Below are 15,856 nucleotides of genomic sequence, written 5' to 3'. Positions count from 1 at the left end.
TACTTGGAAGATCAGTTCATTTCAAGAACGAGTTCTTCTACTTATGAGGAAACCGACGTATATCGAATGATGTCTCTGATTCCTCCGATGAAGCTGAGTTCGTTGACTCATCTTCTGTCCCTTTGGACGATGCTCAAGACTTGCCCTAGTCTATTCCAACTAAATATTTGTCACAAGTTGTCTCTTTAGATATCACCAACCATGGTGATAATGTATCAGTTCCCGCGACTCCTTCGTTAAGGATTCATGCAGATCACACACAGGAACAGATTATTGGTAACGTAAGTGACGAGGTGAGAACGCGACGACAGGTCACTAATATATATGACGAAGATATATAATGTATTTCCTACTGATAATGTATTTGAAGATTCTATGGTGGGTGCTTATGTGGATATGCACGTAACGGGAATTCTCGACATAGCAAAGTACACCTGCTTTCTATCTCAGATACAACCTACAAGTGTTACAATGGCACTAAAGGAACCGTCTTGTGTCGAGGCAATGCAGGAGGAGCTGCAACAGTTTGTTCAACTGGGTGTATGGGATTTGATTGATAAACAAGAGTCAAGAAAGCTCTTCCGACTAAGTGGGTTTATAAATGTAAGAAAGACAATCGTGGGGTTATCGTGCGGAACAAGGCCTGATTAGTCGTCTTGGGATATAACCAACAAAAAGGCATTTATTACACTGAAGTGTATGCTCCTGTAGCACGACCGGAAGCCATACATATTTTTTTGGCCTATGTAGCTTTTAGGAGCTTCAAGATTTATTATATGGATGTGAAATGAGCAACCTCCTAGTTTTGATTATCTGGACTATCCTGAGCGTGTTTACCGATTAAACGAGGCTCGATATGGTTTACACCAGGCCCCTAGAGCCTGGTACAGAACACTTGCTGACCATTTGTTGATAGTGGCTTCAAGCATGAGACTGTGGATTGTACATTGTTCTATAAGAATATTGGGGAAGATCTGCTCCTCGTCCAGATTTATTTTGACTATATTATTTTTGGCTCGACGAACGACAAACTATACAAGGAATTCAAGACTACTGTGCAGACTAAGTTCAAAATAAGTACAATGGGGGAGATGAATTTCTTCTTGGGGTTGCAAGTTCACCAGTCTGATTCGGGAATCTTTATTCATCAGGAAAAATACGTGAACGACGTCTTGAGCCGATTTAAGATTGCTGCTGGAAAAATCTCTCGACACCTCTACCCATGGGTCACAATTTGCCACTAGACGAATTGGAGGAAACAGTGGATCTGTCCCTTTATCGAGCTATGATAGGTTCTTTAGTGTACTTAACTGCATCTCGACCTGATATTATGTTTACTATTTTTCTTTTTGCCAGGTATTAGTCGAGTCCCCAAGTGACTCATTTAGAGGCGGTTAAGCGAATCATGCACTATCTGAGGGGTAATCCTGACATTGGGTTATGGTATCCCAAGGATGATAGTTTTGATTTAACGGCTTTTACCGATCTGGACTATGGCGGGTGCAAGATCAACTTCAAGTCAACGACAGTGGCAAGTCAATTTTTAGGAAACCGGCTTGTTTCCTGGGAATATATGAAGCAAACGTCGGTTTCAACAGTCGAAGTAGAATACATGGCGGCCTCGAGTTGCTGTTCACAAGTTCTCTAGATCCAGCAGCATTTGCGGGATTACGGTTTGAAGTTTCTTACTATGCCCATTTGTATTTATAATTATGCTATCATTATTATCACCAAGAACCCCGTTCATCATTCAAATACTAAATAGATCAAAATCCGATATCCTTTTATCCATGATTATTATGAAAAGAAATTAATAAGTATTGATAAAATCATACGGATTTTCAAAACGCTGACCTTTATATCAAAGCATTTAAGAAAACACGTTTTAAATACTTATTGGTATAAATGGATTAAAAACTTTAACTGAAGTTCAATCGCTTGGTAAAATCATTTATTTTGTAAAGTTTTTGTTTGTTTTTAAAATTTTCTTTTACTTTGTATATTTCAGGGGGAGAAATTGAGAAAAATACAAAAATATTGTGATTTTAGTTTGTATAGATAAAATTCAAAATCCAAAAAACATTCAAATATCAAAAATCCAAAAGCATTGAAAAACTGCTCCTTAATATGAGTTTTTGGAGCATAAAGAGAAAATAATAGTACATTGACCTGACGGATCTAAAACATGAATAAATTAGATTGAAAAATTACCGTAAGACCAGCAATATGATATGCAAAGATATGCTTGACTAACTATATAGGGACTGATAAGATATAAACATAATAATTGCCGAATCTAATGGTATCACATCTTGATGCATGACTCTATATCTAATTTGAAAAACCAAAACTTTAGATGATTACTATGTGTGCATGGGTAGATTTTGCAAAGAAATCCAGCTTATTTTATTTTATTTTGCAAAGAAATTCAACTTTGTTTTTTCTTTATTTTTGTTCAAATCTTGGATACTCTACTGCGTGATAGTTATATCTGACCTGAGGAATACGATTTGAATATTCTGCTTTATTTTCTTGGTGTTTCGTAAAAAGTCTTGAACTTTCTCCGCGCGATAATACAGGATTATCCGAATTGATTGTTAAGACATTATACAACTTTAACTTATTTTTATTATCTTATTTTGTTGAAAGGGATCCTTATGTACGTTTAGTAATACCGACCTTAAGGGAAAATTTTAACGTTCTGCTTTATTTTTACTTTTCTTATTTTTTCATGAGTCACATTTAATCAAATCTTATAATCAAAAGAAAAACGTACATGTGAAACTTCACTGTATAAGAGATAGAACAGTTATGTCTGATAGGTGGAGTCCACATACGATTTGTGCTTAATTGAACTTTAAACATATCGTAAATTGACCGACAAGTCTGTGTAAAGTTTAAGAGGACAACTATATCTGCAATCATCGTTGGATTACGTGCATAATAATATTGAAATTGATGTGTAGCTTTGAACGTTATAAGTCAATATAATTCCCTAATCGAACTCACAAAAATATGTACTGCTTTTTTGTCTTCACATTCATTGCATTTACATTTTTCGTATTACATTTTTGTTATTTTGTTTGAAAAAAGAAAAATATAAAAATATTTGAAGTGTGTTTTGATATATTTTGAAAAAGCAAAAGGATTTTATTTCTTCTTTGTTTTCGATTTACCGAGCGAGTGAACTACTCAAGATAAATTGAACAAGATTTTCCCCACATTTTAAGTTAATTTGTGCTTAACGTATTAAATTTTAAAGTATATCCGCTTAATTTAATGATTTCCGATCCAAGTTCGGTCGGTTAACGTAAATAATATTAATTTAATCTCACTTTGAAACCCTAATTGGATTAAAGTGATTATTTAATTCATTTTGAATGTAATTAGAATCATTCGTTAAATGTAATAGCTATTTGTTACTACAGTGTAACGAATGACTCGATATTCGTTAGATTTCACAAACTATGACTTCTTTTGTTATGAATGCACATTCGTTTCCGCTACCTGATAACGAATGTGTTCATTCGTGCACTGTATTAACGAATGACGGATTCATTTACTTTATTTTTTAGAGTTTAACGAATGACTAGCTTATTTGTTAAAAAGATATCGAATGAAAGGGCTATTCATGTTGTTTTTAGCGAATAGCAGTTTTAAAATTAAGGAATGAGAGTCTCATTTGTTAGTTTGAATTCATGAATCGCATTGGGATTCGTCACATTATTGTTGGGGTTTATAATCCCCAGAAGGCGAATGAACAACCTATTCGTCTTCACTATTCTATTACTTTCCTAAAATAAATTCATGCAAATTTTTTCCAGAATCTTAGACATCGATAATCCTGATTCTAATCGAGTGAATCTACAGGTAAAGGCGAGTTCATGCATACCAATTTCATTATATTTGGATATGTAATCGATGAGTAATTGATTGTTTAAGAATCAAAACTGATACGACACTTTTAAATGCCTAAAATGAAGTATAATATGATTCTTAGATGTAATCGAAGTTTGTTGATTAATATCGATGTTCATGTTAGGTTGAGTTAGGGTTTATTGGGTGTTTGGATGATTATCAGATGGTAAATTGAAAGGTTCTTGACTTTCTGAGTTTTTGATTAATTTTGACTTTGACCACAGTAATCAAATATTCCTATAATGTATCAGTCGTTAGGATGTAACGAATGACACCCTATTCGTTATTTTGATAACGAATCAGGGTTGTTAGTAACGTATGATCATTCTTATTCGTTAAATTAACGAATGGCAGGGTTTATTCATTAATATAATGAATAACTTGCCCTTGCGTTACTGTAACGAATAAGTAATTGATTTGTTAAGGTAAATATTGAATAGATTTGTTAATTTTAACGAATAACTAATTGATTCGCTAATATAACGAATGACTAAGTGTTGATGCAAAGTTTGACGTCTCGGTCTTTGGAAAGTATTATTATATTAGTTTAATGTAATAGGCGCATTTTGGTAATTATGTAAAGCCCATTCGTGTGATAATGTAAGGCACATTCGTTATTACTTAATGAATGTGTCCATTCGCTAAATGTAAATCACATTCGTTATTACTTCACCAACTCAAATGTATTGTTCTCATACAAGGAATTCAGCTCATCTTACTTGGCTTTAACCAACTCACGTTTGTGCTTATCTTCCTTTACCTCTTTACAACACCCGTGCTCTCCCCCATATGTGAGCAGGACGTACTCACCAGTAGAATTACAAGTAGAACTATAATGGTCCCTGGTAGACCGCCTGCGTGGGACAAATGTAAGCATATCTGCAGGTAACTCAGGATGAATATTCTCATCGAACTCTATCTGCTCTTGACCATCAATATTATCGGTATCATGTTGTTTATCATACGAATATCATCTTCGTGATCTAACTCAGTATGCTGAGTTGGAATATGATCTAAATCAATGAGATCATTGGTGTATTGAGGAACTACCTATGTCTTTTCAATATCTTTCAAACTCTAAGCTTTCCATAAACACAACATGAAGACTTCTTACAAGCTTCTTTGAAACCGGATCATATAGCATGTATCCAAACTCATCTTGCCTATAACCAAGGAATACACTGTCACACCCCAACTAGCACAATGTGGAAGCGTAAAATGGGAATGTAACTGACACCTCTGGTATCAACCACATTGTTTATAAAGAACAATACAAATTAATTTACAATATTTTACATTGATCTAACTTCATTTACAACTAGGTGATACAAACTAATTCCAGCCCGTTAAGAGGCTTTACTTCTTACTAGCACACTTGCGTCAATTCACCCATCATTGATCGCAAGTCAAACACGTAGCACATCGAATTTCTAGTAATCAGTTACGCGTAAAACAATCATAGTTTGTAAATACGCAAACATGTATGTACGTTCACAAGTATATGTTTGTTTGTATGTTTATGATGTAATTATGTTAAGCTATAGCGAAGCCTTGACTGTTCGTGCTGCGTGCCTCCATTTCCCACTCTCAATCAACCACTGTGGCTCCCCTTCCGCCCATAAAATGCCCCGAGTAGCAATGTCTAACACTACGTAGCTGGTTTGTATAATTATGTACATGTGCAAACGGGATAATGTCTTCGCAAACTGTGCTGGCCCTGCCTGGGTTTGTCAAACCAATAGTACTATTCACAAGCCATCGGCTCGAAGTTAATCACATTGTTAGTAGGGACTTTTTTTGTGTTAGCACTTAGATAATTCCGATCGTCAAACAATTTAAAGTATATATAGATATGTATCAACATGTTTTTCACCCCAAAAGTTCATAAAAGCAGTTTAAAAGGGGGGGTCATGAAACTCACTATTTAGTAGAGATCTGGTACAGTGTCAGCTCGTAGCTGCTTCAACACGCTATCACTAGTCCCTATAATCAATATTATAAAAATATTAATATTTTAATATTATTATAATCTGAATACTAAACTAGGCTGTATATCTAATCTGGGTATAGTTGTTAGGCCCAGAAAGTGTCAACAGGCTTAGCTTGTGATGTTGTTTAATGTCTAATACTTAAAACCGAACTTGGCTTAGTTTCCCCGTTTTCCCAGCAGGGCCAAGTTGTTCGTTTATGCGTCCAGAAATAGTAATGAGGATGTAAGTTTGGGTAAATGTGTTGGTCGATAAAATGATTATGTTATAAAGATGGATCACAATTTACGGGTTTGGATTTGCTACGGGGCTCGTTTCCGTTTATTTAGTTTCTTTTGGAGAAAAATGCGCACAATCTATTCAAATTGTCCGGAATTCTCACAAAAAGTTTGTTTTACATAACTAATCCAAAAATATATTTTCTGATCACTCTTGATGTTCTGATATTCCAACAGGTACGTTAATCACGAACTCGTCGGTTTTTATCAATATTGAATTTGTTTAATCTTTAAATTAGCACAACTAATTATTTGTTAATCCTTAAATTATGTAAATTTAGCCACTTATCAATTAAAATATGTTGAATTTTATAAAAATATTTCTAGAATTATTTACTAATTTATTAATTTACGAAAACTCATTTTATCTGCTATATTTAGCCCAAAAATCGTCCGTTTATACCAAAAAAATTCCGAAATCCGCCAAAATTTCTAAGGGACAAGAATACATCTCAAAACAACCAAGAAAAATTCCAAAATCTAAAAATCTTGCCAAACATCCTTTTGAGCCAAAAACGTCTATGAAAATTCAAATAAACGCAAATACACAAAACATACTTAGGGTTTTCTAAATGACCACAAATTTCATATGTGATCATATATACCAAATCAGAGTTCCCCAAAAAATTTCATATTTTTTCATGCATTTTAACTACTTTTCCCAAATAAACGCCCCAATTCGGTAATAAATTCGCCAAATATTCTCGGATGGTCGAACAATTACCAAATTTGAAAAGGGACTCAATTTTATGGTCCCTGATGTCCCTGAAAAATTTCATGACCTAACAATATGCACATCAAAACCTTAACCTAAACAGCCCGTAATCGAGTGATTCGGTATTAACTTAGCGGTTTCGGTTTGTTTTCGCCTTTCTAATCATGTTTTCGGGTTCTCGTGCTTCTATGCAAGCTAGATACAGGTCCTATGTCACAAAAAAAGCAAGTTTCATCAACATGGAAGCCTCTTAACTTAGGGTTTCGGCTACGATAATAAGCTGAACTTTTGAACCGTAAAAACACCGTTTAAATCCTGTAATCCGTGTTTATGGCCAAAAAAGAGTATGATTCTGATTCCTAACCATGTGTATGATCAAAATATGTTTTTGGACCATTTGTAAGATTTTTTCACGGTTAGGAATGATTTTTGGTAATCAAACTATGTTTATATGATATTAAACATGATTAATCATGCATAAAAGTTGATTAAATACGCTTTTTACCTTAGGATTTTATGTTCTTGAGTAAGAACAGTAGGGAACGGGTCTAGATTCTAGAAAAATATGGCCAAAAATATCCTAAGTGGCTTATATAATAAGTTAAACAAAATAAAAATATTATAAGGTGGTTTGGTCCAAGTTGGCGGGCTGGGCTTGTTGGGCCCCCTTTTGGGCCTATTTGGCCCACTTTTCATGATTTATGTGCCTAACGTGAAATGCCGAGTCCCAATTTATTTCGGAAATATTTTCACGGATCGCTTAAAACACGCAAAAACTAGTGTTTTTCGGCCATTTTTGTGTAAATTTATAAAACATACTATTTAGTTGTAAAAATAGAAAATATTTTCACAGATCGCTTAAAACATCCCAAGTAAGTGTTTTGTAAGTCTTTTTCGGCTTAATGGATGATACAATGTTTGTTTTGTAACTATCTTTCGCGTTTAAGTTCATAGCGGGTAGTTAAACTAGAGTGTTTTCGTTTAACTGGTTTGCTATCGTACTAAGGCCATAATACTAGTATGTTAGCTTATATTAAACGTATATCACATATAGATGGCCCCCCGAGATATCTGGGTCATAACCAGACCCCTTTGGTTTTCCGTTCGTTCGTTACATAATAAGCGTTTAATTGCTTATTCGGTTTGTAAATACTGAGGTGTATCCACTTTTGTCACAAATGTCACATTCTCCCCCTGTTAAGAAATTTCGTCCCTGAAATTCAATGTACCAGGTAAAAGCTTCTTAGGAAGAAACAAGAATATTTGTTTTTCTTTCAAATATATATAATTCCCCGTTGTAAGGCATTTTACCGAACTTTGACCATTAAAATTTTGTCGAGTCGTAACTGTTTGACTTCCCGCCTCTTATTTATACAGGTTCTTTACAAACTTTAGTTGCGTGTGAGTTTCCAAGTGGTACTATTTCTGCCTCGTTAACAAGGCACTTGTTTAGGTTCGATATATAAGAAGTTATTAGTAGGGCTGAATTCGTGAATGAAACTCGACTTTAAAAATAGTTTTAGTCAATATGCTACAAGATTAATTTTTGAGATAACTTCATACGGTTCTGTGTATGTTGATGTTACCTTATCGATTTCCTCAACTCAAATAACACCTTTCAAATGTCAACAAGTTACTATATACATCAGTATATTTCTTTTATCAGTTTTAAGCGGCTTTCTGTTTGTTTTTTAAATTTTACGAGCTTTATCTATGGTTTTGATGTGTTGTAAAACACACGTATTTTCCGCACCTTTTATCCACATTATTATATTATATTTTATGTATTTTAACTTGTTTTATATAGGTTTTACATAATTTTTATTATCTTGTAGGTTTTGGGTGAAACAAAGAAAGAAACCGAGCTTTTTGAGGAGTTTAATGGACTTTTACATATACGATTTCAAGACCAAGCTCAAAGCCCAGTCCATATGCATCATGGAGGCCCAAGTCTTACATTATATTATATTATAAAAAATAAAATAAAAGCCCTAGCATTCAGCCAGGTTCCGATCGCAAGCAGGGGCAGGAAGAAGAAAGGAAAAAGCTTTTGTGGCGGCTAGGGTTGGAAGGTTTGGCGGCTAGGGAAGGAAGAAGGACACAAGCACAAGCCTTGGGGACGTTTTTCCCAATCTACATCAGCCAGTAGCAGCTCATATTCACTCCATATCCTTTCTTTTACACATTGTTCATACACTTTGATATTCTTGCTTAATTGTTAAATTATTTTGCAATTACTTGAGAAATTGAATTTTTAATGATTAGAATTGATTGTTTGACAATTGTTAAGATGATTGGATGAGTTTTATGATGCTTTTAATGATTATTCGTGGCTGTCCAAATATGATTAGAGGCTAAAATTGTTAGTTCTACCTTGGAATGATGATTATTGTTAGGTTTTGATGAGTTTATTGGATTGTTTGATCAATAGATGTATGTTGTTATTGTAAAGTTTGATTTAGACATGAAATAGGTTGTGTTTAATGGCTGGAAAATTGGTTAATTCGTTTCTTAAACCCCTTGTGTCGGTTGATTAGTTTTGTGTTGATTAATCGGTGCATTGTTTGATTCTAGACTTTGTGTTTAGGGTTTGTTTGCAGTAGGTACAACCGTAGGGTTTTGTTGCGTGATTAGTTGGTTTAAGTATAGTGGTTAGGCCCCTTCTTAGATACCGAGAGGTAATAAAAAGTTAGGGTTGTCTCATTGCCTTTGCATGCTAGAATAAGGATTGCGCGAGAGCCAGTTTGTTTCTTGTCAGGTTTAGGTGTTTTGAGCGACTAGTTGATCTATTTTGGTTTAAGTTGAATTGTTCTTCTATCCTTGGTTGTGTAGTATCCATTGCTATTAGGGTCGACTGTTGGTGAGACCGAGAGGTGAATCAACATTAGAACACGTTAACAATTGTTTCCTGTTTGGTCGTTTTAGGCGATTTTGAGTAGTTTAGGTTTATTGAGTGAGACTGAAAGGTGATCCAGTGAGCCCGAGCAATCCTTAGTCGTGTCATCTTTAGGAACCGGAATCATTCAATCCATTAGCTTGTTAGGCCTACAGTTCGATTCAGACCTAGGTAGATGTTTTTCTCCATCCAAAGTTAACATAGTTAGTTCCCCGTTAAGTTTTCTATTTTAGATAACTTTTGTCAGTCAGTCTTGTTAGTTCAGTTAAGCTAAAAGAAATCAAAAATCAATTAAATATTATTCTTAGGTAGGTCTTGTCTAGGGTTAATGATCATTAGCGTTCTGACATGTCCACGTGTACGATACTCGGACTTCCTAGGTCTATACTACTTGCGATCGGTACACTTGCTGGTTGTGTGTGGTTTAGGATTTTCGTTTTATATTTAAAGCTTAGTTGTGAGGGTCATTGTTATAGGGTTATCCGACGCACATCAAGTTAGGACTTACCTTGTGTGCTACTTGTAATTATTTTTGTTTTGTTTTGATTATTTGTTAGAATAGTTTAGTTAAATTTATTTCTAATTATAGTTTTATGCGATAGACTCGATCTTAAGGACCACTCGACACGGAAGCATTTCCTGAGCCAAAGAGAGAGTTTCGTGAGAGACGTCACGCCGTTTCACCATCTTCCACTTCTTCATCTGTTGACTCCGACGATAGGGATAGGATCATGGGCGACATTCCACCAGCGAGGAGGACAGCTGCAGACCGAGCCCGACCGGCCAATACTGGCGCGGGATCCAGCATCGCACCACCCGTCATTGGAGTTAACACGAACTGGCAGATTCCTTCGAATATTCTGAACACCATTTATCATTCTGCTCAGTTCCACGGGTTACTTCACGAAAACCCGCATCATCACCTCACTCGCATCGCGCGTATCTGCGACATTTTCCATCTTGCCGGCGTATCCGAAGATGCCGTGAAACTCCGCGTTTTTCCATTCTCGCTCATCGATAAAGCGAGTCTGTGGCTCGAGTCCCTCCCACAGGGATCCTATTTTTTGAGAAATACAAACTTCCGGCTAAGGCCGCTCGTTTGCGTAACCAGATTCATTCTTTTCAGATGGACGACATTGAGAGTTTCTATGAGGCATGGGAGTGATTTAAGAATCTGTTAGCGTTGTGCCCGAACCACGGCTTGCAAGATTGGGCGGTTGTCGAGAAGTTCTACAATGGAGTGACGTACGTGACGCAAAACATGCATGACGCGGCGGTGGGAGGAAATTTGCTGACGACGAAGGACCCGGATGAGTGCATCGCTTTGTTTAACGGGTTAGTTATGAGTGGAGACCTTCGACTCCATATCACGCGGCATACATTCGGTGGACACGACCACCACACTCACGGCACAGGTAGAGGCGTTAGCACAGATTGTGAAGGACTTGCAGACGAAGAGCAAGTTGTGTGAGATATGCAGAGGAGGGCATGATACCATTCAGTGCCCAGTCAGTTCGCAGGAGGAGGCCATAGACTTTATAGGAAATCCGAACCGAAATCCAAATTCTTTCAATTCTTATAATTCGGGGTGGAAGGCAATCAGAACTCCAACTGGAGGAGCAGCAACCAGTCCAGTTTTCAGCAGCGTCAGAGTTTATTCCAGGATGCCGGTGAGGGAGCCAGCAGTGGGGAGAAGAAGTCCACTTTAGAGGAGATGAACGCGCAGCAGACGCAGATGTTGTCACAGCTCATGACACGAGAGGATTCCCGACACAAAGAGACGCAGGAGAAGTTGGGTGAGCACGAGCAGTTCATGAGGAATCAGGGAGCCTCAATTCAGAGTCTCGAGCGGCAGATGGGAGAGATAGCGACTCGGTTGAACGAGAGACCGCAGGGTACGCTGCCGAGTAATACCGAGCAGAACCCGAAGGGATTCGCAAAAGCTGTGATGACGAGGAGCGGTGCAGGGGCACGAGACGAGGCCTAGATTCAGGAGAGCTCCAGACGAGGAGTTGTCGAGCAGCCTGCAGTCGATGGAGAGGAGCAGGTTGATAAGAAGATTCAGAAGAAGTCTCCACCAGCCCAGGTGCATCAGAGGAGCAGCCCAGGGAGATCATCACAGGCCGAGAGACAGAAGTTGCCAAGCGACCCACCGAGAGTCTACAAACCTAGAGTGCCATACCCCGGGAGACTCCGTAGAGATAGATATGAGGAGCAGAATTCTAAATTTCTTGATATTTTGAAGCAGCTTCACCTTAATATTCCATTCCTTGAGGCACTGACTCAGATGCCTAAACACGCGAAGTTCCTTAAGGATATTCTTTCGAATAAGGAGAAGTTTGCTGAGGTAGCTTCCATCCCTTTAAGTGCTAGTTGTTCTGCTGTCTTACAGAGGAAGCTACCAGAGAAGATGGCCGATCCAAGGAGTTTCACGATTCCCTGCATCTTGAGTGATGATATGGTTATTCATTCGCTGGCTGATCTTGGTGCCAGTATTAATCTCATGCCGGTTCTGTGTATCGCAAGCTAGGTTTAGGGAAACCGAGGCCTACCAGGATGAGTATCCAACTTGCTGATCGTTCTATGAAATACCCTCGAGGGGTGGTCGAGAACATGCTTGTTCGTGTCGACAAGTTCATCTTCCCGGTGGACTTTGTCATTCTGGACATGAAAGACGATGATAGTGTACCGCTTATCTTAGGCCGACCATTCCTTGCCACTGCACAGGCGTTGATCGACGTCTGCGAGGGTAGGTTGATTTTTAGAGTTGGGGATGAGAACGTCACCTTTGACGTTCGACAGTCACTTAAACACTCCAAGTCTGCTGATGACTCCTTGTACTTTATCGATACCATCATGGAGCATGTTGGGGAGCTTTTCAGCGAAATATGTGGAGGATCTGCCTCCGACACTCAGATTCTCGATAGGGACATTCCGGAGAGTGAGATGGTTGCCATGACCGATCAGTCAAAGGAGGATAACACTGAGTTACATACCCCTGAGTCTGAAGTGTCTGCTGGGATCGTATGAGACGATCTGATGGACCGACCTTCTTTCGAGAGCCCCCCTCCTTCCTTAGAGCTTAAGAAGTTGCCAGGCCATTTGAAGTACGCCTTTTTGGACGAGGAGAGGAAGCTTCCATTTATTATTGCATATGTTTTGATGGAAGCCGAGAGAGAGAGATTGTTGAGGGTGCTGAGAGAGCACCAAGAGGCCATTGCATGGAAGATTATCGATATCAAGGGTATCAACCCTTCGTTTTGCACGCATAAAATCCTCATGGAGGATAATTTTAGGACTGTTGTTCAGCCACAACGAAGGCTTAATCCGAAGATGCAGGAGGTCGTGAAGAAGGAGATCATCAAACTCCTTGATGCAGGGATCATTTTCCCCATTTCTGATAGTTCGTGGGTTAGTCCAGTCCAAGTGGTTCCTAACAAGGGTGGCATGACTGGCGTCACCAATGAGAGGAACAAGCTTATTCAGACTAAGACTTGTTGGAGAGTCTGCATTTATTACCGCAGACTGAATGATGCCACAAGGAAAGACCACTTTCCTTTACTTTTCATTGATCAGATGCTGGAGCGTTTGGCAGGTCAGCAGTACTACTGCTTCTTGGATGGTTTCTCCGGGTATTTTCAGATTCCTATTGCTCCCGATGACCAGGAGAAAACCACGTTTACCTGCCCATACGGCACGTTTGCCTATAGGCGTATGCCGTTCGGACTGTGTAACGCTCCAGCCACATTTCAAAGGTGCATGGTGGCTATATTTCATGACATGATCGAGGACTTCATGGAGGTGTTCATGGACGATTTTTCTGTGTTTGGGAGCTCTTTTGATCATTGTCTCTCCAACCATGAGAGGATATTGGCCCGATGCGTTGACACCAACCTAGTTCTTAACTGGGAGAAGTGTCACTTCATGGTACGCGAGGGCATTGTTTTGGGGCATTGTATTTTGAGTGAGGGGATAGAGGTCGACCGAGCGAAGGTCGAGACCATTTCTAATCTTCCCCCGCCCACTTCTGTGAGATCCATCCGGAGTTTTTTGGGTCACGCTGGGTTCTATCGCCGGTTCATTAAAGATTTTTGTAAGATCGCGAGACCCATGACTAAACTTCTGGAGAAGGATGCCCCGTTTGTGTTTTCTGAGCAGTGTATGGAGGCGTTTGATCTTTTAAAAGACAAACTCATTAACGCCCCCATCATGATTGCTCCCGACTGGTCGCTTCCCTTTGAGTTGAAATGTGATGCCAGCGACTTCGTAGTCGGAGAGGTTCTTGGACAGCGGAAGGATAAGCACTTCCATCCGATTTATTATGCGAGCTGGACCTTGAATGCTGCACAGGAGAGTTACACCACCACCGAGAAAGAGCTTTTAGCTGTGGTGTTTGCATTGGGTAAATTCAGGTCCTAGCTTGTTCTGTCCAAGACGATTGTGTATACGTATCATTCTGCCATTCGTTATCTCTTTAGCAAACAGGATGCTAAGCCACGCCTTATCCGATGGATCCTTTTGCTTCAAGAGTTTGATATTGAAATCCGTGATAAAAAGGGGGCCGAGAATGTGGCGGCCGATCATCTTTTGCGTCATGAGGGAGCTGAGTTAAGAGAGCCGGGGGTCAGGATTAATGATTACTTTCCGACAGAGAGTCTCATGTTTGTTTCGGCTCAGGATGAGGGTTTCCCATGGTTCACCGACTTCCCGAACTACCTTGTAGACGGGTACTACCCGAATATGTCTTACCAGCAAAAGAAGAAATTCTTTGCTGATGTTAAGTTTTACCTGTGTGACGACCCGTATCTCTTTCCTATTTTTTAATTTGGTTCGGTAATGATTTTTATAAAAATAAAACCATTTTGTTGCGCACTAAAGTAGCTGCACATATCTTTCTGTGTTGGAGGAATTTTTATGATTTTTGTGTCCACTAGAAAAATATAATAAAAATAGTTTTATAAACCTAAGACATTTATTAAAGTCTGGTAAAAACTTAATAATTTATTTCAAAGGTTATCCTACGTAATTAAATTCATCTTCACATGCTAAAATCTACATGTTTTACTCGTTATTGATCGATACGTTCGTTTTAGGCTTAACCAGTGGATGTTAAATTGTGTTCTTGTCGCGTTAGGTTTTAACAAGATTATCAAAGTGATAAAACCTTACTTTTACCAAAAGCGCAGCGGATAAATGTTTTAAATCTTCTTAGTTTATAGTGTATAAAACCAATTTTATACATGCAAAACCCAAACCGGATCCAAATACGAAATACATACTATCAACACATGCATGTCACTATAAGTCCATGCATGTTAAGACTACCTTTCAAAACCAAGGAAATGTGAAAGGATGATGAATGGTAGGCTAGAACTTCAAGATAGGAGTTCCTCAAGCTTGTATACCCTTCTAGGCTTCAAGCAAACACCTTGTAGCTAGGATTTGCACTAAAAAAATTTCTTCCTCCCTTGGCTCCTCCTCTTGGCCGAAAATTAGAGAGAGTAGAAAACTTTTTTTGTTACTTGCAAAAAATGAGAGTGAAAAAGGAAGTAAGTGTGTATCTTTTGGCACCACACATAGCACCAATTAGAAACCTTGCATGTCTCCACTAACATTTGAAATAACAATAAAATAATAAGAGAGAAAGAGATTCCTTCCATGTTATTATTATTATTTTTTTTAAAACCTTCCATTTATAAATTTGTGTTATGAAACTTATTACTTATAAGTGTAACACAATATATAGGCAACATGCTAGGTAACCTTTTTCACATATTGTTATTTAATCATCTTAAGTAACACTATGGAATGTTCTCTCTCAAAATATAAATCATCCATATGATTTATTCATTTCACAAGTACATTGTATTTAGAAACCCTTTTCCAAATAACATAAGTGTCAATATTTATTTACTTATGATCATATCATATGTAAACAAATAAAATTGGTGTTTGTCTAGCTTGTTATTGGGTATGACCCGACTTGGATCATAACGTACTAGCCACATCAATTATAATATGTGTCTTGGGCAGACCGAGTCCAACAATCTCCCACTTGCAC

Source organism: Bidens hawaiensis, unplaced genomic scaffold, assembly GCF_021521415.1.
Source record: "Bidens hawaiensis isolate Kalapana, Puna unplaced genomic scaffold, B.hawaiensis_p1.1 tig00014405_1, whole genome shotgun sequence".
NCBI lineage: Eukaryota > Viridiplantae > Streptophyta > Magnoliopsida > Asterales > Asteraceae > Bidens > Bidens hawaiensis.
This window is presented reverse-complemented; position numbering follows the sequence as displayed.